A 25,118-nucleotide genomic window follows, 5' to 3' on the forward strand; every position below is an offset into this window, starting at 1 on the left:
TGACCTTTACACTTTGCCAGTAATGAAGAGTATGAAAATTTCTCAGAGTAACAGTTGCCTGCAAAGCACTTAAAATTTATAAACTTCTCATACCATTTCTGACATTTATCATTGCTAAAGTAACTGGAACCAGTAGAATCGACTATGCATCAGGAGTAATATAATGCAATATTAAAGGAGACCCACTGGAGTACTTTGGAGTCTAGGAATCTAAATCATGCGCTCAGTGCTGGTAAACTGTATAGGAAAATGTGCAGCACCATTTGCTGGTTGACTGTAGCTGTCACTGTTCAGTGTTATGGAAGAGCTAAACAGCACGGCCAATGTGGAGTGTTATATAATTGACAGTGGTGATTTACAGTTCATGTGAATTAGAAAGGAAAGGAATTGTGGAAAGAATTCCTAAGGAGTGATCACAAGTATTTCCACAGCCGAAGCAAAACAATAACTTACTGCAAGACATGAGGATCAGTTCAGACAAGGCAGAGGGGAGAACTCATACTATTATTAGTGGGATTCCCGTCTGCTAGTCAGATAGACAGCAGTATTTTTGCCTCTTTGCTGCTGTTCATCTAAACCCTCCTACAGGGAAAGGCAGATGGACAGACAGTTGGGTAACTGATACTGGATGCTAGTGATTCCCCATGGATGTGCAGAGGACTTCATCCTCTTCAATACTTTCCCTCCTTCTTCATTTCTTTTATTCTCCACTTAAACTCTGCTATAGGCCTCTTAGTTGTGCACATGGCACCATACACAATGCCTAATAATAATTTTACTGAATCTACAAACTTACAAGCAATACAACAATCGCTGTTATTTTTGCATGGCACTAGATAGTGATCTTCATGACATCTTTATACAAGTGCACGCACATATACACACACAAGCTACAGACAGACAAACACTGATTTTATACAAACTTTTGTAACAGTTCCTACTGCACAGTGAACTGAACTTTCAAATGTAGGTTCCTTTTCCCTTCTCTCCTTTTTCTCTCTCCCCTCTTCATCTTTCTGCATCTCTTTTCCCCTGTCTTCTGCCACCCTCTTACCTTCCTCCCCCTGAGGAAACATAGGTGGAAATACGATTGAGATGTAAGAAATAAGTCACCGCTCTCCTTTGCTCCTCCTCAAGTAATTTGCACCCGATAAATCTGTTGGTTGAAAGGAACTGAGCTAGCAGGTTGGGTGGTTTGCCCAAGCAAAACTGTCACTGGAAATAAACTATCCCTGACTATCTGATGCAAAGCTGCATTTTTCTTGTTCAGTTTCACGTGATACTTAACACCAGTGTTGAGAACCTTGACTGTCACATAACAAGAAATGGAAATTGTAACATACGTTATTTGGAAACACACACACACGCTTAACTTTTATAAATATGGCTGTCAGAAACATGCATGCACACAAAAACTTGGTTGGTTGAAGACTCAGGTTCACTATGAATCTAGAAACCAATGAGACTAACAACCACTGAGGACTGAAATCTCAGTATTTAGTTTTAACACTATCAGTTTACACTATTCCCCAGAGCTCTCCAATGCAAAGCATTAGCTTATATAGCAAGCACATAAGAAGCAATGCAATAAGATTTCCTTAAAAGCAGGTTCTTTAATCTGATGGCCATAGAAATTTGAAGTAGATCCATTCCTTACCACAGAAGTGTGCTTCTAAATCCAAGTTTATCTAAATGCTAGACCTCTTTGTTGCAAAGAAAACCTTCCTAAAAGGTGAATCACATGCAAAACAATACAGCAATGATTGCCGAGTTTGCAGACAGCCTGAAATAATAGCTCCAAGAGGTGTACATTTCCTCATTCAGGTCAATGGCATCCAAATCTAATGGTCAACCTTGTTAACTATTTCACTGATGATTATTTTAATAAATAGCCACTGTGCTTTTCTTACAAACCCTCCCTCACTTTCCCAGCTGGCAAAAATCCCAAATCCACCTATATAACTGCCAAGACTTCCATCTTCTCCCTAAGAACTCCTCCACGATAATTATTCTTTTTCAATCCAAAATTCTGCCATGCTCAGAAATTTGAACACATGAACACAAGCAAACTAAACTTAATATGAAACTGAAAAATGCAGGGGATCCTACAAGGATTTCATTACTCATTTAAATATTTAAAATGACAATTTTTTCAAAAACTGATCTCTGGTCATTGCAGATTCTCCAATCTGGAGAACACCATGAGCTGTATATATGGACTTCCAGAATACAGGTGAAAAACCCTGAACTGTCAAACAGTTCTGATGTCCTTGTCCAGAGTCATAAGATATTGTGCTGCAGTGATGCATCCTGTGGTATTTGGTGTTTTTCTTAAAGTCCCAGAATCTGAGATCCAGTGATTACCTAAGAATTTCAGATTTCACTTTTAAAAATATGTTTTCAGCCCTTGTGGTTGCAGAAAAAAAAGTTTGAAAACCTGAGGCAAGTGCAACAGAAAGGCAAATACAACCCAACTTTTTTTTTAAGCCTCCTGAGATTTGAGCTACTCTTGATCTAGGTGGGGAGGAGTCAGACTCTCTTGATTTCTGAGTATTTTCAGTTGGGTTTGGCAATACTGCTGTTCACAGCCCCTTCCAAAAATCTGTAGGGGAAAAAAAAGGTGTCAGAAACAGAGCAAGCAAGAAAGCTAGCTTCCAGTTTAGCAGGACTGACTCATGTGATTTCCATTTTTTGATATTTTTATGACACAAATATAATTAAATCCAGCAGCATGTTAACTGATAGCACACATCAAGCAATGGAGCATGCAAATGCAGAAAAAGCATATTATGAACAGGAGACCTAACTTGGCTGGCACTATTTACACACAAGAATATATGGAATTTTTACTTCTAATACTAGTGATCCCTGCCCAGGGTGGACAGATCCAGTGCAAAGCTACGCAGCAGCATGAATGTGGGTACATTTTGTCAGCATTATGTTGTTCATTTTAGGCAGTTTTCAGGTGCCAGGTTGTTCATCCACAAAGCCACCTGGTTTGGTGACACCAGCTGGAGACGGGAAGTGGTAGCATATCATCTGCAACCTTCCTGCTGACTCTGATTCCATCCTAGGCCAAGCAAGATAAGAGGAGAGTTGTTCTCCCACTCCCTGCTCTACCTGGCTGGCAAGCTGGTCACTCTTCACCTGGCCAAGCAGAAGATCAGACAAAACTCCACAGATGGCTCCTCCCCTGACCAGAGCAAGGCAATGAAGAGAGCTCCATGGACTCCGATTCCTGGACCTGCTGGGGGGCCTCTTGCTTCCACAAAAATATCTGGGCCTTACTGCTTTCTGAGGGGACAAGGCTATGCAGAGCCTTTTACCCCTCCCATCTGGCAGACACATGCTAGATTCTTTTATTCTGCCTTGGGTTGGTGGAGGGCTGTGTTTCTTTCTGAAAAAAAAAATACTCCCAAGAGGCTGCCGTATAAAAGGGCAATGCAAAAATCTAATTTCTGGAGTTTTTAAACCACAAAACCCAAAAGACCTGAGCCCTTGGTATATACTCCAAAGAGTGCGTCTGTGAAATACCGATGCAGGATCAAGACCCTACCTGAGAATACACTGACTGCATTCTTTAAACCTGTTCTGTTCTCCTCACTATGTTGCAACCCCTATTCATCTCAATGGGGGAGAACCTGACCCATACATAGGAGAGAGGCAATTAAAGTTCATGAAAAATGGGTCTCGGCTCAGAAATCATTTTCACATATTAATTTTACCTGAAGACTCGAAACAAAGCGCTCCATCTGTTCATCTGTCACGTGGAGACACTCAGGCGTGACACCAAAGCAGAACTTAGCCCAATACACTGCACTCTCATATTAAAGTTTGGTTTGTATTTAATGTTACCGAGCAGTTTCTCTCTCCATCTCCTTGAGTCATTTTGCACGTGGATCAGATGTGTGACTCTGTTTCCTTGAATAAAAAAAATAGATGAACACACCATCTGGCCAGGCACTTGTCTAATTAGACCCCCGTGCCTATGGTGGTCTCGCAAACTGTGTGGAATGCTCACCCCGTAGGATTGGTTCACATCCTTCCGACTGTTGACTAAAGCCGCTCTCTCCCCTTGTGGGCCAGTTTATATAAGAATTTGGGGAGAAGATTAGGACACTGAAATCTTTAACCATCTTTACATATGCACGTGTGTGGTCCATAAAAGCAGCTTGCGCAATGAGGCAGGGAACACCACTAAAATGATTCTGCTTCTAAATATTTTGACCTTTATTGACATTTATAAGTAGCAGGCAGCAAAATTACCAATTAAAGGAAGTTATTAGTTACAAAAGGAGCCTTGTTCCCCCGCTCTCCCATATAGCCGCTTTCCCAAGCCAGTGCAGTTCAGGCAACATTACTGTGGCAAGACAAGGCAAAGTAACCAAAGAGACCTGGGTTACTGTTCAGTCAAGCTGCATGGGAATCCTTGCAAACAGAAACACTTTTAAAAAAATGTATTGTCCAGAGAGATCTTTTTATTCAGAGTTAAAATGCATGAGGCCTCCATTTTTATAACATTGGGTCCCTGTATTACCTATACTATATTTACCTTCTTAAACAAAAATTCTGGGTGGATGTGCATTATGGGCTGTTTTGTTTTCAGGAATATCCAAACAGTTTTGAATTATTTGGGCTGACATCTTTTCATGTTTGGAGGATGGAATGGGAAGCTAAACACACGTATGACTGCACCTCTGTTGTCTTGTTCTGCCGGGTGCTGCTAAACGACTGACCCTACCACCCCCAGAGCTAGCTGCATGCCAGTGACAAGTGAGCCAGTTCCTTATTACATCTGTCTAACCTCAGCCAACTCCAAACCAAAACCAAGACCACCTTGACCTCAACCACTGAGCACCAGTACACTGATGATGCTGTAGCATGTGCTCACTTGGAAGCAGGCCTTCAGGCAATTGTCAATGTCTTTACTGAGGCAGACAAGAAAATGGGACTGACGCTTAACAGAGATTCATAGATTAGAGTTGGAAGGGACCCAATGGATCATCATGTCCAACCCCCTGTCCCTGGCTGGAAAAAGGACCAAGGTCAGACGACCCCAGCCAGGTGATTGTCAAGCCTCCTCTTGAAGACCTCCAAGTTAGGTGATAGTACCACCTCTTTCAGAAGCCCATTCCAGACTGGCCATGCTTACTGTAAAAAATTTCTTCCTAATGTTCAACCTGAATCTACTCCCCACTAGTTTGCACACATTATTCCTAGTTACGCCCTGGGGTGCTCTGGTAAACAGTGCATCACCAATTTCCTGCTGTCCTCCCCTGATAAACTTACAGGCGGCTACAAAGTCACCCCCCAGCCCTCTTTTGTAAAGGCTGCAGATTCAGATCTCTCAACCTCCCGTCGTAGGGTCTTCCATGGAGGCCACTAATCATGCGAGTGGCCCTCTTCTCATTCAGAAGAGTGAGGTCCTCTACCAACAAGAGTAAGATCCAATACCAACAAGTTCCTAATGAACAACCCCCAGCTTTGGTAAGACTCTGGAGAACACTGAGTATTTTCTGTACCTCAGAAGCCATCTCTCACCGAAGGTTAACATAAACAAAAAAAATCTAACATCGCCTTAAATGTGCAAGTGCAGACTTTGGACACCTGAAGAAATGGGTGTTCAAAGAATGCGACATCAGATCTGAAACCAACCTAATGGTTTATCAAGCAGTCATGATACCCACCTTGCTGTACAGAGCTGAGACATGAACAACTTACAGGAGACACCTGAAGTTGTTGGAGAAATACCATCAACACTGCTTGCAGAAGATCCTCCAAATCCAGTGGGAAGAGAGATGCACCAATGTTAGCGTCCTCCTGCAAGCAAATACCATGAGTATAGAAGTGATAATCATCCAACATCAACATCATTGGGCAGTCCATGTCATCTCGTTGTCCAATTTCAGACTTCCAAAGCAAGTTTTATTCTCCTGGCTCAGCCAAAGCATATGCTCAAGCGGGGCAGAAAAAGCACTTCAGGGACGTCCTTAAGGCCAACTTAAAAAATTGCAACATTGATGTCAACTCATGGGACACTATCACCCAGTACTGCCCCACATGGAGGAAGAGTCTGTTGCAGGGATCTCAGTAGTTGAAACCTCAAGAAAACAATGGGAGATGGAAAAGCAGGAGTGGGAGAAACAGGACATCGCAGACAGAATCAAGAATCCAGCCCACTAACCCCACATGTCCAAGTTGCAGTAGAGTCTGTCGATTCCAGATAGGCCTCATCAGCCATATTTGGAGACATATATAAGACAATCATGGAAGACAGTCATCCTCAACTGCGGGGGATTGCTGAAGACATCTAAATCTCCACTCTTGTAACCATTTGCACATGTGGGCATCATGACACACTTTAATGATCCTGTTATCACAATGGGACTAGATAAGTGTTGACAGGACTAGTTAAAACCCCTTAATTAAAGGAAGTTTCATTAATATATTAATTGTACTTAATAATTATCAAGGGCAGGAGATGAACATGAGCCTGCAATGTGATGTTGCAGCTAGTAAAGCGACCAAACACTGGCTTGCATCCATAGATGTTTCTCAAGCAAATCCCAGGACATCATTCACCCCTTGTGCTCAGCCTTGGTGAGGCCGCAGCTGGAATACTACGCCCAGTTTTGGGCTTCACGATTCAAAAATGATGTGGAGAAGCTTGAGAGAGTCCAGAGAAGAGCCACACGCATGATCAGAGGTCAGGAAAACAGACCTTACGACAACAGGCTGAGAGCCATGGGGCTTTTTAACCTGAAAAAGCGTAGGCTCAGGGGTGATCTGATGGCCACCTATAAGTTTATCAGGTGTGATCACCAGGATCTGGGGGAACATCTGTTCACCAGAGCGCCCCAAGGGATGACAAGGTCAAACGGTCATAAACTATTGCAAGACTGTTTCAGGCTGGACGTAAGGAAGAATTTCTTTACTGTCCGAGCCCCCAAGGTCTGGAACAGCCTGCCATCAGAGGTGGTTCAAGCACCTACATTGAACACCTTCAAGAGTAAAATTGGATGCTTATCTTGCTGGGATCCTATGACCCCAGCTGACTTCCTGCCCTTTGGGCAGGGGGCTGGACTCGACGATCTTCCGGTCCCTTCCAAACCTAATGTCTATGAAATCTATGAAATATTCTTACCACCATCTTAGAATCATAAAAAATAGAAAATTAGAGTTGGAAGGGACCTCCAGAGGTCATCTAGTCCAGCCCCCAAATTCTTAGTAGTATATAACCTACACCCTAGTAGTATATAATGCTTTTTAAAAGGAAAAAAAATCCCCAGTGATTCTAGAAGTACACTATCTTAACAGAACTCAATAATCTGATGCTTAGGACTGTGCGATACTTTTCTGATCGAAAGTAGTATTTATTTAGAATGAGATATCATTGGCAAAAATAATTAAGCATTTCTACATTTCTGAAATGTATTTTGCAAAGCTTAATTATATGAAGTATTATATTTGTCCCTTTAGTTTTTATGAACATTGTTTCTGAGGCCCTTGGCACGCGTTCATTTAAAGTCATCATGAAATCTGATCCCCTGATCCCAGCAATCGCATCCCAATCAATTTTGGGATTGGGGATCAGATCCCAATCACACTTTTTCTACTTGCAAGTTCCTGGGGAGTCCAGGATCACAATCCAAAGCTCCCCCTGTATCAGCAAGTGGAAAGCTGGGTACCCATAGGTATAGGGCCAGGGCTGGGGCTGGCAGTCAGGTGGTACAGCTCTGGACCTTCGATTTAAGGTACCATACAGATGAACTATAAAAATTATCTACATTATACTTTCCATGTTATGTAAACGTTATATGTTCTGTAGTATACATCATGCAAATTGTGGCATAAATATAATGTGTAGAGGGGGCCTAATAGTCATGAAATCCTTACTCAGGGATGCAAATAGGGCTTTTCATTATTTCAGTACATTAGGCTCAGAGAACCAGATTTTCCTGGGCATTCATGTGCCTAAAGATGCAGATAGGCTCACAGTGAGATTTTCTGAAGTTCCTAAGCAGGCTAGGTACATAGGTTATTCTCATTAGTTTAATGGGATATAATTCCCATTGGTTTAATCAACCAAATAATGGAAGGGGCCAACTGCATCTTCAGACATTTAAATGTCTTTGAAAAATGCCACCCCATAGTCCTTGGAAAGAAGTCCCATTGATTTAGTCAGACTGTACATGTTTGAATTTCAGAAGACTGGACCCTGAAAACCTCGGCAAATACATGACAGCATTTGCTTTCCAGAGGCCCAGAGATATAGCCCTCTTTTGCAAAGCAACCCCTGTTCTCCCTCACACAACAATCCCTGCTGCCCCTCTCAAAGACACTTGCTGACTTTTATGGAGCCTGGTTTTCATCTTAGTCTTATAGACAGTTAATTGCAGTCTGTTCTTTGACTGACTCCTACCTTGGCCTACACTATAACCAGCCCCAGATGAATGCACTGTTCATGTCAGGGCCAGTTAGACTGTCCTCCCTCCTGTTATATAAAGCTTTATTTCTCTTCCAGGGATCATCCCTTAGGATATGGGATTGATGTTCAGACTATCATCTTGACAACTGCCATCAGCCAAGACTTCAATGCCTGTCCTAAGAGATGACACGTGTAAATAAACCTCTCTAATGGAATGACTGACTAAATGCCTGTGCTTCTGAAAGAAGACACATGCATAATGATTTATTTAGTGCTGACTTCAACAGATCCAAATACTAAGAGGCAGCCATATCAGGAAAAGTGGCTCCCACCACATACTTGACTTCATTAACAATAAAGAACTATAAGAACTTCAGCAGCAGAACTCAGAATAAATAACCATAATATCTGTGGGTGCATTAGGAAGTAAATAACTCCATTTTCTATGTGTCAAATAGATAATCTGTTAACCAGCCACAGCTAATTCAAGTAGTGCATATCCAGATGTACCTTGCCTTAAAAACCATTAAAACCACCTATTGGCTGGCATAATTTGAGGCCATGAATTCTCACAAGGGTTCAGAGAAAGGAAAGGCAGGTTTATGCATGATTAAGAAAGCCTTGTGTAACAGAGAGCCTGGGACTCTCTGGTATGTTAAGGGAGAGCCCCAAGCAGGGATAAATTGCAAGGGAGAAAGGTGAAGGAGAGCTGGCCCAGGAAAACACCAACCATTGCTTACAATTGCTCTGCTTACTGCAGAGTTACGTGCTTTGCAGATGCGAAATAGGACATTCGTGGTAGGAAAACTATTGCAGTGCTAGCTGCTCCGCAGTAGGACTGTGGGCTGGAGCTGTGCAGGGGACAGTAGGCACTGCTCCCGGTGGGCTGCAGTAAAGACTAGGCAGTGACTCTAAATTGAGGGCACCTGCAGCCAACACTGTAGAGTCACCCGACTGGAAAGGGGCAGGGCCTGGGAGAAATACAAGCCAGAGGTAGGGCAGGGAGTCTAGCCTTGCAAGCTGTAAGGGGAGGAGCCCCTGACTAGGAAAGCTGCAAGGGAGTGTCTGGTGGACTGCTGAGCTGCCTTGGGATTACTAGCGAGACCCGGGGAGCTAATAGGGTATATAACTCAGAGCTGGGGTTTATGTATGTACCCAGTGAGCACTGCCATGAGTGTTTGTTTGCCTACCCTGAGGTGGAGGAAGGCTCTCCATTTTAAAGTGGCAGTGTGCTGTCTCCCCTTCTTTGATTGGGGCAGGGGGTGGGGAGGCAGGAGGGAGAGTCTGTGTTATAGTTATGGGGCTTATCCCTTGGTTATAGTTCAGAGCAGCAGTTTATGTTGGGACTGTGAGGGATAGTCTTAGGAGTTCCCATTGTTGCCCTAGTGAGATGTGGTTGCCTTGAGCCCTCCTGGTGTAGGGCTGCAGAGCCCAGAGCCTGAGAGGGACAGAGACTAGAGCTGGTGCCTAGAAGCCAGGTCCAATACAGTGGGCCTGGGCTAAAAGGCCCAGCTACAGAAATGGGGTGGAGGCTGAGAAGGCCAAAGCCCCAACAGGAGAATGACGGTACAGTGACACCTGCGAGGCATGGGACGTGGTGTAGAGGTGGATGGAGCCACATAACTAGCACTTAACGCTTATCAGTGCCCTGAGGCAACGACAGGTGGAGAGTACCCATGTAGCTCAAGGGCAAGAGCAAGACCAACAGTGTTCAGGAGGGACCTATTGGCTAGTGGACAGAGAAAGGCTCGCTCTAGGACTCTCAAAACAGCCTCCCCTTCAATCCAATAATTACATCAAGGTCTGGTGAGCGAGACGGAGAAGAGAGTACCTTAGAGGCAGAGTGGGGCATGAGTTATGGGCCCGCCAGGGTCATGACCATCCCTGGAACATGGTTCAGTTATACCATGTCATACTATAATTGCACAGCAAGTATTAAAATACAGCCTTGATTCCTTGTGAGGGCTCTTAAATAGGGCTGTGTGAAGCTTCGGTCCCTGATTTGATTCGGCAGAGATTCAGCTCAATTCAGTGGCCGAATCTCCGAATCCAAATAGAATCAGAGGACCCTTTAATCTCTCCAAATCGAATTGGAACCCTCCAAATCAATTCAGAGAGATTTGGAAAGATTCAGGCATAGACATGGCTTTAAATGTTTTTTCTACATACCTCTAGTTAGCAGGGGCTCGTGAATGCTGCAATGCTGGGGCGCATGGAGTGTCCCACAGAAGCACGTGGGGCTCCCCAGCACCCTCGGCAGCAGACGCGGAAGTGAACCAGAAGCACTTTCAGCCCTCTTCCAGGTCTGCCCCCCGCGGCTGACTGCTGAGTCGGGGAGGCGCAAGGGGGCCCCCAGTGTGCTCCCTGGCAGACCCAGAAGTAGATTGGAGGTATGTACTTCCAGTCCACTTCCAGGTTCACTGCTGAGCATGTGGAGGGCCCCCCCAACACTCCTGTGGGATGCTCCATGCACCCCAGCATTGCAGCTATCACAAGCCGTGCCTGCTACCTCAAGGTATGTAGAAAATTTTTTTTAAAGCTATGTCGGAATCACCATCGAATCTTCAGATTTGGATTCAGCTGATCGAATCAGGGACAGTGATCCAAATCAACTAATCAAATCACTGTCCCTGATTCAGGCCGAGTTCAAATCTGAATCAAATAAGGCCCACTTTGCACAGCCCTACTTCTGAGTACTGTTGCAATACCCATAAACAAGACAGCACTCTAGAAGTTTAAAATCTTGTCTGATTAAGGATCCCTGTTTCCACAACCAGACAATCTCCCATAGACTAATAAACTGGTTTCCCTGCCCTTCTATTGAGACAAAACCCACATTTGGAAAGACACTGAGCCTTATGTCTAGGTCCTTTTCTGAAACATTTTAAAGTACCTTATTGCCAAGGACTATATCCTACACTATATTAGCAATAGGTTTTTGCTTTCCCAGCAAAAGACACTACAGCTGTCAGTTTTAGCTTGTAGTGGCAGGGGGATCATTTAGGAAGGCTGATGTGTGACTGACTGATTGAGTTTTTCCTAAGACACAATTTGTTGGTGAATACACATTATTACATAGTGTTGTCATATGATTACTCAGTGAAAAAACAGTACTTCAATAGCACATGGGATTTTCATTTCAGAAACTAGTATTTCTATATTGTCTAAAAATAAGAAGAATGTAGTACTGCCATCTAGTGAGGATTATTCACACAGAGAAGTAAATCATGATGGCATGGTATCTAGAGCATGTCCTTTGACAAAGCCTTTACTCAGCAAGCCATTTTATGCATCTCCCTCACTGCAGGGCTTCCAAGCATGATCCTTTCTTGTGATTTAAGGCCTATCTAAACCATAAAACTAATATTACATGTTAGTAGAAAATGCCATACAGACTAAGAAAGATTCCTATTATTGTACAAAACACACAGGAAAAAAGCGCCTGGTTTGGGTCAGAGCCAGGCCAGCACTTCCGACCTGGTCCATGCAACCACCCTGGCACCTCCTGCAGCCTGGGTGAATTGCCCCAGTGTCAGAAAGCTGCTGAAGTCCCCCTCTCGTCCCCCCCCTACTGAAATGCTACCAACTCCCCAGCTCTACGGGCCATATGTTGATGACCTTTAGTTTGGATCATCTATTCTAAAGGGACAAGGGAGACTAAGTGAACTGTCCAACATCGGTCACAAAACTGGGACAAAAACCCAGATTTCATGGCCTCCCTACACAATGCACGACCCACTGCCCCATACCACATCTCTAGCTGAGCTGTGCTCACATCACAGATACTAACTGTATTCACTTTCATTGCTCGCAGAAGTAAAAGATGCACCCACAGGAAAAACAACTCAACTGACAGGGTAGGATTCCCCTGGGCCCACTCCTCCCTTCTTCTGACACATTTCTAACTCCCTAATGTATTCTCCTATTCAGAGATGTATAGTGCGCATTTCCCCTTCTCGGTGACTGTTTTCCTGGAGGAAGCATCACAGTCGTTCTGTACAGCATGATACATACCTCCACTGCTGATTTTATAACCAGCCCTTGTCCTTTTAAAAAGCCTTCCAGCTGCTTGTGAAAGCCTTTTTGGAAATAAGAGTGTGATCTTACTGCCCTTAAACTCAACACCCATACTGGCACCGAGTTCAGGGGGGGGTTCGACCAGCCCCTAAGTTTGTGGACGGTATGTTTTTAATCATGGCTCCTTCACTCTGAAAGGAAATAATTTGCATTACATTAGTATTTGTTGTCCACCTACACAGGATGTGAAATAAGCAGCAACGAAGGTTAAGTGTGTTTGTGCCAAAAGGGCTTGGCTCGTTGCTGAGACCACCTCAGCAATGAAAGTGTCTCTTGGATTTTCTCAACAGTACCCATTCCAGGAAATTAAAGGTGGGGGGTGTAGAAGCCCACAGCATTCTGCAAGCTTTAGGGAATTACACCTGTTTTATCTAGTTAAAGAAGCTCAGTTTTCATCCCAAAACAGACCAAGGATACCATAGGCAAAATGAAAGCATGAGTGAATGGATACTGAAAGAGCAGTGGGGCTGCAAAAAGTTAGCTGTATTCAAATGTGTCACTTTAGTTAAGCAGAGAAATGCCATATAGCAAAGTGTCTATCACTTGCCAGGCAAGGTATGCAAGAGTCCTTCATGCCCACAGAAATAAAAATATATGGTGCTTATTGATCAGGGTGTTTAATTCAGCACTGGGAAAAGGGGCACCCTTCAGACTGAAGTCCGCTGTCTTTCCCAAGTTTGTGAAAAGATTCCCATTGACCACAATGGCCTTGGGAACAAGCTTAAGCTCTTAATCCACAATGGAGGAAAAACACAGACAACTGTGTGTGCAGGCTTCCCCCAGACTGAGTTGCCAATGTGCTTGAGAAAAGTGGCACTAAGGATGAAAGGGTATATCAGCTTCCATGGCCCCTGTCCGCATCTGTGGTGAGTCTGCCAGGAAGGTGAATGCCACTGAATCTGAACAGCTTTCTAGTACATGCTCCAATTCACCTATGAGGAACTGGGCTTTGCCACATTAATTAAACAGGGACAAAAAACCATCAACCCCTCTACTCAAGACTCACTAGATGAAGTCCCACACCTGTGCTTGGCAAGAGGTCTGACTAGATGACCACGGGAGTCTCTTCTAACCCCCAAACGCATGAATTTATGCCAACTGCAGGGTTGGTTTTTAGAAAGTGGGTACTCTTCCCACTGTGATACAGATTATCAAAAGGTGTGTGACATAGTCTAACCACCACCTGCAACTGCAGATTCACACCAGAATTGCACCGGGTTGGGCTAGTCTGCTTCTCATGCCAGCTGGAAACAGAAACTCAGGGGCAGGTGAGAAGGCTAATTGTTTACTAGAAAAATCAAGCTCAAGAAAATTCCCTCTGGGTATATGGGAGCTGTAGCTGAAAGTACTGGCCACCTTAGACTTTTCAACTTAACCAGTTAACTCATCTCCAGTGGAAAGGTGGGCAACATTTTGGTTTGAACCAAAAGAATGGAACTGAATAGAGTTCAGGCAGGACTCCTGTGGGAGAAGAAAGAGGAAGAATTACTTAAAAAGTATTTCTTAACTTTTTGGTTAAGAGATGCCCTCATTCTTGTGCACAAGGAGGTCAGTGGTCTCAGACTATGAATTAGCTATAATACAGATGATTATGTAAACTGGCATATATTTTAGAAATATACTTATATGCATGCCCCGCCAGATGGAAGTAGTTGGCTCCCCTGACCTGCGCTATGCAAAATCCATACAAGCTGTAGAAGTTTAAGACTTACTTTTCATCCAAATGGTTGATTTTGTTTAGGAAAAGAACCTCAGAATAAAACAGCACAAATTTAAACACAAGCCTCTTCCCAGAGCCCCTCCCAAAAACAATCAGGTCTTCCTCTGAGTCTTCTTTCTAGAAATATTCCCTCTGCAGCCCTGAGTCAACATAACTCAGGTGGGAGGGACCTAACTGTGAGCGTTTACTACAGGCCACCGAACCAAGGGGAGGAGCTTGATCTGGAGTTCTCTCACGAATTGACAGAGGCTGTGCATGCAAGGGACTTGGTTGTCAAGGGCAACTTTAATTACCTGGACATAGCTTGGGAGGAACACTAGGCTAGGTCAGCTCGGTCATGTAGCTTCTTAACAGTAAAATCGAGAAGCTCCTTCTGATGCAGGAAGTGCAAGGGTCAACCAGAGGTACCGCTCTCCAAGACTTGGTCTTAGCCAAAAGAGATGATCTGGTGTTTGGCTTGAACATTGAGGGTAGCCTGAGCAACCATGAGCTCACCAGGTTCATTGTCTGCCACAAGGTTGACAAATTAAGTAGCAGAAATGAAGCCCTGGGCTTCAAAAATGCAGATGTCAACAGGCACAGGGCGTTAGTAAGGGAGGCAATGTGGAACCAGAGTTGGAAGGTGAATGCTGTGCACAAAGAGTGGTTGTTCCTCAAGGGCATGATCCTTGAAGCATGAAGGAAGACCGTTCCCATGAAGAGGAAAGGTAGCAGAAGGGCTGGCAAACCCCCCAGCTCAAAAGGGACATTGCAGTCCTCTTGAAAAAGAAAACAAAAGGTGTATGCACAGTGGAAGCTAAGGACAGTGCTCAAGGAGGACTATACAACAGTGGTCCGCACCTGTAGGGAAATGATTAGAAAAGCTGAGGCAGCAACTGAGTTTAAGTTAGCCAAGGGAGTCAAGGACAATAAGAAGTTCTTCTTTAGGTATGTAGGGAGCAGAAGGAAAACAAATGGAAATATGGGGCCCCATGGGACAGTGGTGTCCCTCAGGGGTCCATGCTTGGACTGGTGCTTTTCAACATCTATATCCATGATTTGGATGTGGGGATGAAAAGCACGCTGGCCAAGTTTGCAGATGACATCATGTTATGGGGAAGCGTGGCCATGCTAGAAGATAGGTTGCAGATAAGGGGAAAGCTGGACAGGCTGGAGAGCTGGGCGAACCGGAACCAGATCAAGTTCAACACTCAGAAGTGTAAGGTGCCCCATCTGGGGGCAAACAATCCCCAACATACCTACAGGCTCGGTGTCAACAATATAACTTGCACCACGACCAAAAGGGACATAGGGATAGCAATCGACCATTGCATGATTGTGAACCGGCAGTGCGATGCTGTGGCCAGCAGGGCAAACAACACGCTGGTATGCATCAACTGTTGCATCTCATGCAAAACTAAGGAAGTGATATTCCCACTGTACACTGCACTGGTGAGACCACAGCTGGAGAACTGCACCCAGTTCTGGGCACCACACTTCAACAAGGACGTGGAAAAGCTTGAGAGGGTCCAGAGAAGAGCCACCCGTATGATCAAGCCATACAAGGAGAGGCTGAGGGACTTGGACTCTTCAGCCTACAGAAGAGAAGGCTGAGAGGGGACTTGGTAGCTGCTTACCACTACTTCAGGGAGTACATCAAGAACTCAGTGAACAGCTGTTCAGCAGGGCACCCCTGGGGAAGACCAGGACCAATGGATACAAACTCCTGGAAGGCCGCTTCGGGCTCAATTCCAGGCAAAACTCCTTCACAGTCAGGGTATCCAGACTGTGAAATAGATTCCCTCCAGTGGTGGTGCAGTCACCTACCCTGGAAATCTTCAGAACGAGACTGGACAGTCACCTCTCTGGGGTCACTTGACTCCAGTTGCCTTGACCTACCACTTTCCAACAGGAAAATCACCTGCTAATATGAAGGGCTTTCAGTCAGTAACCAGCTACTTCCTGTCGCTGCAAGGTGTCAGAGCTTTCTTCTTCAGAATTGTCCTGTGGCCTACAGGCCTGGTCCAAAGCCTCTTGAAATCACTGGAAATACTTCTGGTGGACTTAGGATCAGACGCTTGGAATAAAGCAGAGATGTGGTTGCCAGATTATACCAATATAAAGATAGAGAGCTAAAAGAGGGCTGGAACAAGAGCAAACCCTCTTGAGATCTGTACAGAGGAGCAGACATGATACAACATTCCTATTAGTCAGCTCCTATTTATTATTTCAGTTGTTTTATTGCTGTTGACTAGAGAAGAATGTTATTCTTCCCATTTGTTGTATCCTGGAAAGATGATAATGCAGATTCAGTAGAGCAGTGATTCACCCTAAAATGCTGTGGGGTGCCATGCAATACTAGCACTGTTAGGTGTTCAAACACATACACATGACTCACAGGACAAATCCAGAGATTTCAAATCAGAATTCATACTGTCTAATATATTCTGACCGGTTGTGGGCTTTCTGAATTCTCTGCAACAGATGAATTGCTCTAGTATTTTTCTGCAGTCAAAAATGAGTGAAAGTTAAGAGCTGGGTTTTTTGGTTGCAGCCGTGTTGGTCTAAGGACATAGGCAGGCAAGGTTTTTTGAGTAGATGTGATATCTTTTATTAGACCAACGGAGCAGTTGGAAAAAAGTTCTTGGCAAGCTTGCGGGCACAGTCACCCTTCTTCAGGCATAGGGAGTCTCTTTCAAAGGTGCAAAGCACATGAGCGTAAGGTGATTTCAGGGAGGAACCGGGACTGCCTAGCACCTTTGAAAATAAGGACCTTAAAAGTCTGTGCCTGCCTGGAAAACGTCTCAGCTCTGACCTTTCTCTTTCTTAATTCAGTGTCAATTTGGCCAGTGGCTGCTAAAGGCAGAACTGTATCTCACATCCTGTCTTATGCTCTTGCTGCCCCAAGTGCACAAGGAGAAATGATTTTACTAGTCATTATATACAAAAGGCTAAGCCCAAACAAAGTGTGCACAAGTGTCAGCTGGCAGTGCCTTTAATGAGTCTGAGAAATTAAGCTAGGCCAAGTTTGCAACTGTAATCAGGTATAGGTATTGACCATGCAAAGTTTAAAAAAATCATATGGCAGTCCAACAGCTAATGCCCTTGGGAGCTATGCAGTGGGTTCTGGGAGGAAGGAAATAGCTGCCACATGCAGTAAATAAAATTTAAAAAAAAACAAAAAACCCAGTACTGCTGCAGAATCATTCCATTCAGCCTGGCTAGAAATACAGACACCTACAGACTGATCATTCATCTCCAACATAAACACAGATTGCATTAGACTAGTTGTAAAATAGGCTGAGATTTTTAGTAGATGACATAAATAAATGTATTTTTATATTTCCTGACCACATTAAGCTTGCAATCAGAGTTCTAAAATGCAAGCCACACACTATAAGGCTTCTAATAGCCAATAAAGTTGAATAGGCACAGTGAAGTTTTCTTAAAGGTACATTTTGCTACACTGTATAAATGCAAGGGCATTTGTTTTTGTAGGGATTTGAAACTATATGTAGCTGAACATGATCATTCAAAAGGTTAAAGTTCTCTAATGAAAGCAGTGAAATGAAAACCACTTCAGAAAGGGAGATGGCAGATTCAAAATATAACTGTAATGCAGAGATGTACAAAGAAGACTTCTACCTTCAAGAAACACCACCCAGGAAGGGAGAGTTGTAAGATTCCCATACATAATATCTGGAGCACAAGTTCTAATCCCATCTCAGCTGCATTAACTCCTTATGCCTATGCCCCAGATTTCTTATCTGGAAATTGGGTGCTATGAGAATTCATATACTTACAGACTTATCAGGTGCTAATATACCAGAATCATGAGGGGCTCATGTACACACCACGATTATTGCCCTTTCATGGGCTGCAGCTGCATGTCTGTTTGCATGAGCAGGATTTCCCGATGATTTAAAGGTCTTTCTTGTCCATTAAACTAAAACTCCTTGGAGTAGTTTAGTTTGACTTGCCAGAAATTAAAGTGTCACATCCACGAATTCGTTGTGTGCAAACACAAAGGCACTCAAAGACATGTAATGAGCCTCTTTGTCCACCAGATGGCACTGCACCTTTTAGTAGTTCAACATCTTCAAATCGCTTTCACTTCCAAATTGCTTCCACTTTTTTCCTTCCTCATGTGGCTTTTTCTGTTTTTTTCCTGCTTCCACAGCTGTGTGGCAAGGCACAGGGTGATTGGGGGGGCCCCCGAGCCAGGTGGGTAGTGCTGGACCATCCCACTCTCCTGTGGCGCTGGCCAGGGCCCAGCTTCATTCATTTGAAAATCTAATGTGTATAAACACAGATGCAACGCTCCAAGTCTTAATTCATTTGAAAACGTAGGCTGCTTGTACACACCATGGGAGTTTAAATTGGTTTAGTTCTCCCTAAATTGAAATGGTGGGTTTTTAAAAACACCACTTCAATTTAGGCAGAATTAAACTGAATTAAAGCCCTATGGCATGTACCCAAGGGTGGGGGCTCGATCCTTACCTACCTCCTTGGTGGCAGGGAGGAGCAAGCCGCTGGTGGAATGAGTGTTCCCTGAGCTGCACAGTGGCTCCCCAGGTAGCACCCACCTGCTGGTACCTGACCCAGGCAGTCCCAGGGGCATGCCGCAGTCATGGAGGGAAGCACCCACACAGCTCAGGCAGGCAGGCTCCGGGGAGGAAAAAAAAGATCTGGCTCAACACTTTTTTTCTTTTTTTTTTTTTTTTTTTTAGTGAACCTGCCTGTACAGGCTGCTACCAGGTCCCACAGTCCCTGGGCTGTGCAGGGCTTACCAAGCCCCAAGCACATTGGCTTCCAGCACCCTGTGCACCGTTGCACTTTCATAGTTTCATAGTTGGTAGGGTCAGAAGGGGACCTAAGCAGAGCATCTAGTCCAACCCCCTACCATGGGCAGGAAAGGATGCTGGGGTCAAATGACCCCAGCTAGGTGGCTGTCTAACCTCCTTTTGAAGACCCCCGGAGTAGGGGTGAATGTCACTTCCCTTGGAAGTTGGTTCCAGCTCCTGGCCACCCTGACAGTGAAGTAGCACCTCCTGATATCTAGCCTGAATCTACTCTCAGTCAACTTATGGCCATTGTTCCTGGTTACCCCCGGTAGTGCTCGGGGCGATCAGGGACTCTCCCATTGCCTGCTGGTCCCCCTTAACAAGTTTATAGGCGGCCACCAGATCCCCTCTCAGCCTTCTTTTGTGGAGGCTGAACAGGTTCAGGTCCCATAGCCTCTCCTCATAGGGCCTACCCTGCTGCCCCCTAATCATGCGGGTGGCCCTCCTCTGGACCCTCTCCATGTTGTCCACATCCCTCCTGAAGTGTGGCACCCAGAACTGGATGCAGTACTCCAACTGTGGCCTGACCAATGTGTCACAGAGAGGGAGGATCACCTCCTTGACCTGCTTGTCATGCATCTATGGCTGCAAGACAAAGTACGGTTAGCCTTCCTGAGCACATCCCCACGTTGGTGGCCCATGTTCATCTTGGAATCCATAGTGATTCCAAGATCCTTCTCTTCCTCTGTGCTGATGAGAAGGAAGGTCCCCAGCCCATAGGTATGCTGCTGGTTCTTCCTCCCCAGGTGCAACACCTTGCACTTGTCCATATTGAAACCCATCCTCAAAAGGTGTTTTATCTTGCTACATACCAAAGCCATTTCAAGTGGAACACACCACTGAGCATGCAAACAGCAATGCCATTAAAGTGGAATACGCTGCTGAACTTGCAAACAGTAATGCCATTAAAATGGTGCAAAAGGGCATTTAAGCCACTTTAAAGGTCAATTTTGTGGTGTGTACAAAGGCCCCTAGTGCATGTAAACACAAATGCAGCGCTCCAAAATTAACAAGTTTAAAGTTTATAAACCTATTTAAAATTTAATGAGGATTAAAACTCAGGGTGTATACAGGCACCCAAGAAGAGTATAAGTGCCAATAGAGAATGCTAATAATATTTTGCTTCTGAATCTCACTGTTCATCAGCAGACCTTAAAGTACCTTCCAATGGAGATCCCTCTTATCACTCCTGGGTTACAGATAGGGAGACTGAGGCACCAAGGTGCCCATCATTTCAGAGCAAGCTGAATAGCAGAGCCAGAAAGAGAACCAGTGGACCAAGCTGTCTTCACAGGCATCAAGCCAGCAGCTCCAGAGTGGCAGACTTTTCTTGCCACAGGCCTCCTCTTTATCCGTCTGTTAAGCAGCACAGCAGAGCTGGCTGAAGGACAAAGACACAGCAAGGACCCGAAAGAAAGCCCTCCCATGTGGGACATATGTCCAAGTCACTTCATTTTTCAACCTACCCACTTTAAGTATGTGTTTTAAAAAAGCATGTTCACAAGGGAGCAATAATAAAAAGTTTGCAAGTACTGGCTCTACTGCTAATAACTGACTGAAGGTTGTTGGAAAAGCCAAGATTAAGATGTTTGGGTAGTGATGTCACTCCATAGATACAATTGCTTTGGAGGATATTCAGTTTTCTTTGGGGCGCCTGTTCATTTTAGGAGATTTGTTGGTCTTTGACTGATGGCCAGAGTTTTATGAGCAGAGTTGAAGGAAGATGTTAACTATGAGCTTTTCCCTGCAAGGAGTAAGATGATTGTTTTAAGGTACAAGGTGTCTTTTCCTGCTCAAACTAAAGAGCTGCCTTTGCGTCTAAGACAAGGAACTGTATTCGCAAAAGCATATCTTAAAGTACCAGACACTTTTAGGTAATTTAACTACTTATTTACATTAAAAAGTAAAAACAAAAGAGAGTAAAGCACTTAAGTTAAGACTATAACCTGCACTGGCAAGTTAGGACATCCCTGAATTAAGTGTCTGTACAACAGTAATTCAGCCTCTCCTGAGCTTTTGAGTGCATGATTATAAAACAGTTTCTGCCAAAGTCCCTACTTTCATTTGATGTGCAGGATGGACAGACCTTAATGAGCAGCTATTTGATTTTTTCTTATTGTCCTCATAAGTCACTATGTGGCCTTTGGTCTGATTTACTGTACATAATTTAATCCCCGCACTGAATACAGAATGATTAATTTCCTCATGGGTCACTCCTCACTGTAGTATGTGCTTCAGAAACATTGATGAATTTAGCTTCACAACACCCGCCACCATGAGGTTATGCAGTAGTGTTGCTCATTTGGCCTGGTGTTTAACTCTTCTTCGGGGCCTCAAAAGGTTGCTTCCATTTGGATAGGAAATATCAATGGTGCGAGTCTCTGATGCAACTTTAGTCCTTTCCAAATGATCAGAAAGTCCCGTTCCCTTAAGTGCAATTGAAACAAACAACACCAGATAGTTTCCTGGTTCAGAGATCCCCACGTCTTCCATTCCAGGAAGCTCTGTGTCCAAATAGCTCAGCTGTGTGTCCTCTTAGCATCTCAGAGCAGCTTTGCTGAGCTTTCTGCCTCTGATGCTCACAGGCAGCAAAGCCAAGCAGGATAGCTCCTGCATTTACAGTTAGGGAATCTCCTTGACCTGGCACATGCCTTAGGAAGCCCCATCATTGTCTGAAACTGTCTCTACCACATAGGAAGGCTTAATTACTCCTTTTATTGAATTCATAGCAATTAACTCCAGTAATACTAACATAAACTAAAAATTAAGCAACACATCTATCAAATCCAGGTCAAATCAACATGCTAGTCTTAATATGGGATTGGTGTTAAGTCATCAAATGCACTAAATCAGAGTAATACTAAAAACATTCTTTCCTTAGAATAGGTATAAGTGGCTGTTTGGTTATAAGTCCCAACTAGAGAATTTCCCTCAAGACAACCAAATGTATAACTTGGAACTGACTAAATATTTTAATACTGAAATCAAAGTTCTCTCTCATGTCTGAGCCACAGCCCCAGAGACAATTGCAGGGTTTCCTCTTTCAATCTGTTTTTTGTGTGGTGTGTAACCTTTTCTTCCACCTTCCTCAGACTTGAGCAAAACTCTCTATAAACTGAAATTTGCCAGGTATTCCAGGTTCTTATCTCAAATTTCTTAGGGCATTGTAAACTTAGGACTCAGAACACACCCCAGTGAGGAGTTGCATGAAACAGTACTTAGGGCTGTTTAAACACAGGTAAATTCTCTTTCAGTTGTCTTAGTTTATTCAGCCACTGAAGACAACTCCCAGCTAACAAAAACCAAAGATGAAAGCAAAACAAAAAGGGAAAATTAGATAGTTAAGATACCCGGGAAGCTTGTGAACTCTTCAGCTCTGACAGTCTCTCAAAGAATAGAAGCGAGAACTGCAGTGAAAGCATCCGGCAGAGACAGGCACAGTGCTTCTTGCAAGCACGCTTCTTGAGAGACTGGTTCTAGGGACTTAGCTACGAATGCTGTGGCTTCCTCTGCCCAAGATGATCAGTCCTGGGGGTTGAAAACACCAGTCTTCTCTCAACTGCCTTTTTAATACCATAAGTGAGGCTTCTTGGCCTTGTTTCCGGTATTATGTTGTGCAGACTATGCTTACTCTGCCAGGAAGGACCACCTTCCAAGTCCTCTGGACAAAACAAGTGCAAGGCCTGTCATGGAGGAATGAAACTTGGTCCAATCAGGTTCAAATGAGGTCATCTTTAGCTAGCCTCCTCATCTTGGAGAAGTCCCACTTGACTCAGCAATTTTTTTAATATCCTGTATTTTGCCTTCCACTAAGACTGTAACTCTGTGCCCCCTCCCCAAAATTATAAAATGTCTGGGGTGATACAGGTGGAAACTTGGTCTTGACATGACATTGTGTCATCAGTTTGGGAACCGTCTGAACAAAAATCCTATGAAAATAATGAAATCGCTCAGGTTCTCTCAACAACTACTCTCTCAAAATTCATCAATCAGCAAAATTTAAAATTAAGCTCAAATAGCTTATGATCAATGCAGTCAATTTTCGCACAAAAATGATAACTTACAATTATCTTTCTATTTTGAACCTGGTCTATCAGTCAAACTACTTATGTTCTGGAATCTTCATTTTGCTATAGAAATGTTCCTTTAAAACCTTTTAAGACAAAACCATGCAGTCGATCCAGTAAAAGAAATCGCCCACAAAGATCCTTTCCTTTAGTCATATTTTCCCTCCTGGCAATAGAAAAGGCTAAATTAATTACCTCTTGTATCCTACTGTTTGTTTCATATAATTATCTTTAAAAAAAGAATTTAAAAATGATGCGCACTTAAAAATCTGCCTGTTAAGAAACCTAAACGCAACTCACTGTTTGGATGTCAATTATGATCCCTGATCAATCCTTCTGGTCCTCATCTCTTCTTTCAGGCTATTCCTCACCGATATATCCTCTTCAGAAGAGAGATGAAACCTGAAAGAAAAATGCACACTGCATTCAGTTTATAGCCACAGGACTGGAAATTTGGCATGTTTGGGGCCTGTAGCATTATTATTATTACAAATATATTCTGGAATTTGTGTTTTTGGCATAGCTGAAAGGTTTAGTTAAGAATGTATCTTTCTTTCAAATGTCTAGTTGGTTCAGCTTATTTAATTTGGAGTATTTCATCTACCATTATAATTCACATTCTTCTTGGCCTTTTGTACAGGAAAAGAAGTGAGAGTTTTGAGGGGAGGGGCCGGGGGTTAATGTTAGCAAAGAAGAGCCTTGTTACACATTACACTGTGAGCCACAGAAATGTTGATCAGTGTTAGTGCTAGCCCGGAGTTTGGAGCAGTCACACCCTTAGTCTAGAAACCTTCTCTGACTGTCCCCAACCTGTACAGCTGTGACTTGCCACTACCGGCCTGGTGAGCAGGGGCAGGGCTAGGAGCTAAGAGCAGAACTAGAGGCAACTACGAGGAGCTGTAGGTAGTTATTTTGGAACAGGTTTAACTAGACCAAATTAAGCTGCTCACACCACAGTAAGAGGATCCACTCCCTGAGCCACAGCCCACAGGTTCTTATGAATTTTAGATCCGCCCTCATGTGCCTAGCAATCAATTACAATAGCACTTAAATCTTCTACTGCACATTCATCAGTAGATGTCAAAGTGCTTTGAGCTCAAGTATCCTTGTTCCCATTTTCAGAAGGGGAAGTTGAGGCTGCTTCTGGTTGGGTTTTTAATGTGCAAGCTGCCTCTGTTGTCTTTTCATACCAATACTTTTTTCTCCGTGTGATATAAACTCATCCGCTCTCACACATTCCAGCTGTGTTGCTCTGTCATAAACATAACGTCCACTAAGGCCAGCTGCTCTTCAGAAGCATCAGTTCCAAGAAAAGCCACTATAAGAGGAGGGATTAAGCAATATGCGAAGTCCCTTTGGATCTGAGAGAGAGAAAACATTAGTTTCATAATGCCCCAAATCCTCACTGACCTAAATAGAGCTAAATTCATATCACAAACCCAGGTAACCAGCTTGGAGACCTGTTGCATAGCAATCCTAGTCATTAGATGAGTTTAATTTTACAGGTTACAGGTTTTGATTGTGCATGTATGCGCATGCATACAATCGTGTGTGTGTGTGTACACATGTGCATACCAATAGATTACAAAACCTTTGAAAATAAAGAGCATTTCCCATTTTGGTACTGATCTTCTATTGCTCCATATATCATTATCATTGTTGTAAGTAGTAGGAGAAATATTGATTTTTATTGCAATAATACCCTAAAGCTTCAAAATTATGGATAAGCCCCTTGCATTTTGCTTGGAGCTGTACAAACACAGAATTAAAGGAGGGCCCCTGCCTCAAATAACACACTGTAAAGCATTTTTGTCTCCGTGTAAGCACCAAACACTTAAGCCTCACAACTCCTTTTTTGAAGCAGAGAGCACTATATTTTTATCTCCATTTTACAGAAAAGGAACAAGAGAATACAAGGAAAGCAGTTGCACAAAACATAGTGGGCTCCACACCTCGAAAATGGTCAAAGCTCAGTGCATTGGATTGAATTTTTTTTTTTGTGA

General features: G+C 43.7%; 1 long non-coding RNA gene across 1 annotated transcript; it reads right to left on the reverse strand.

The window, feature by feature from the left end:
- LOC149852028 (uncharacterized) lies at positions 1-24,629 on the reverse strand. Its single transcript, XR_016439328.1, has 4 exons — positions 23,416-24,629; positions 5,688-5,820; positions 3,726-3,921; positions 1-2,602 (listed from the first exon to the last, which is right to left on the reverse strand). It is a non-coding gene; the product is annotated as an uncharacterized LOC149852028 (long non-coding RNA).
- Between the last annotated feature and the right edge of the window lie 489 nt (positions 24,630-25,118).

Source organism: Crocodylus siamensis, chromosome 15, assembly GCF_052110815.1.
Source record: "Crocodylus siamensis isolate JL-2025a chromosome 15, ASM5211081v1, whole genome shotgun sequence".
Taxonomy (NCBI): Eukaryota; Metazoa; Chordata; order Crocodylia; family Crocodylidae; genus Crocodylus; species Crocodylus siamensis.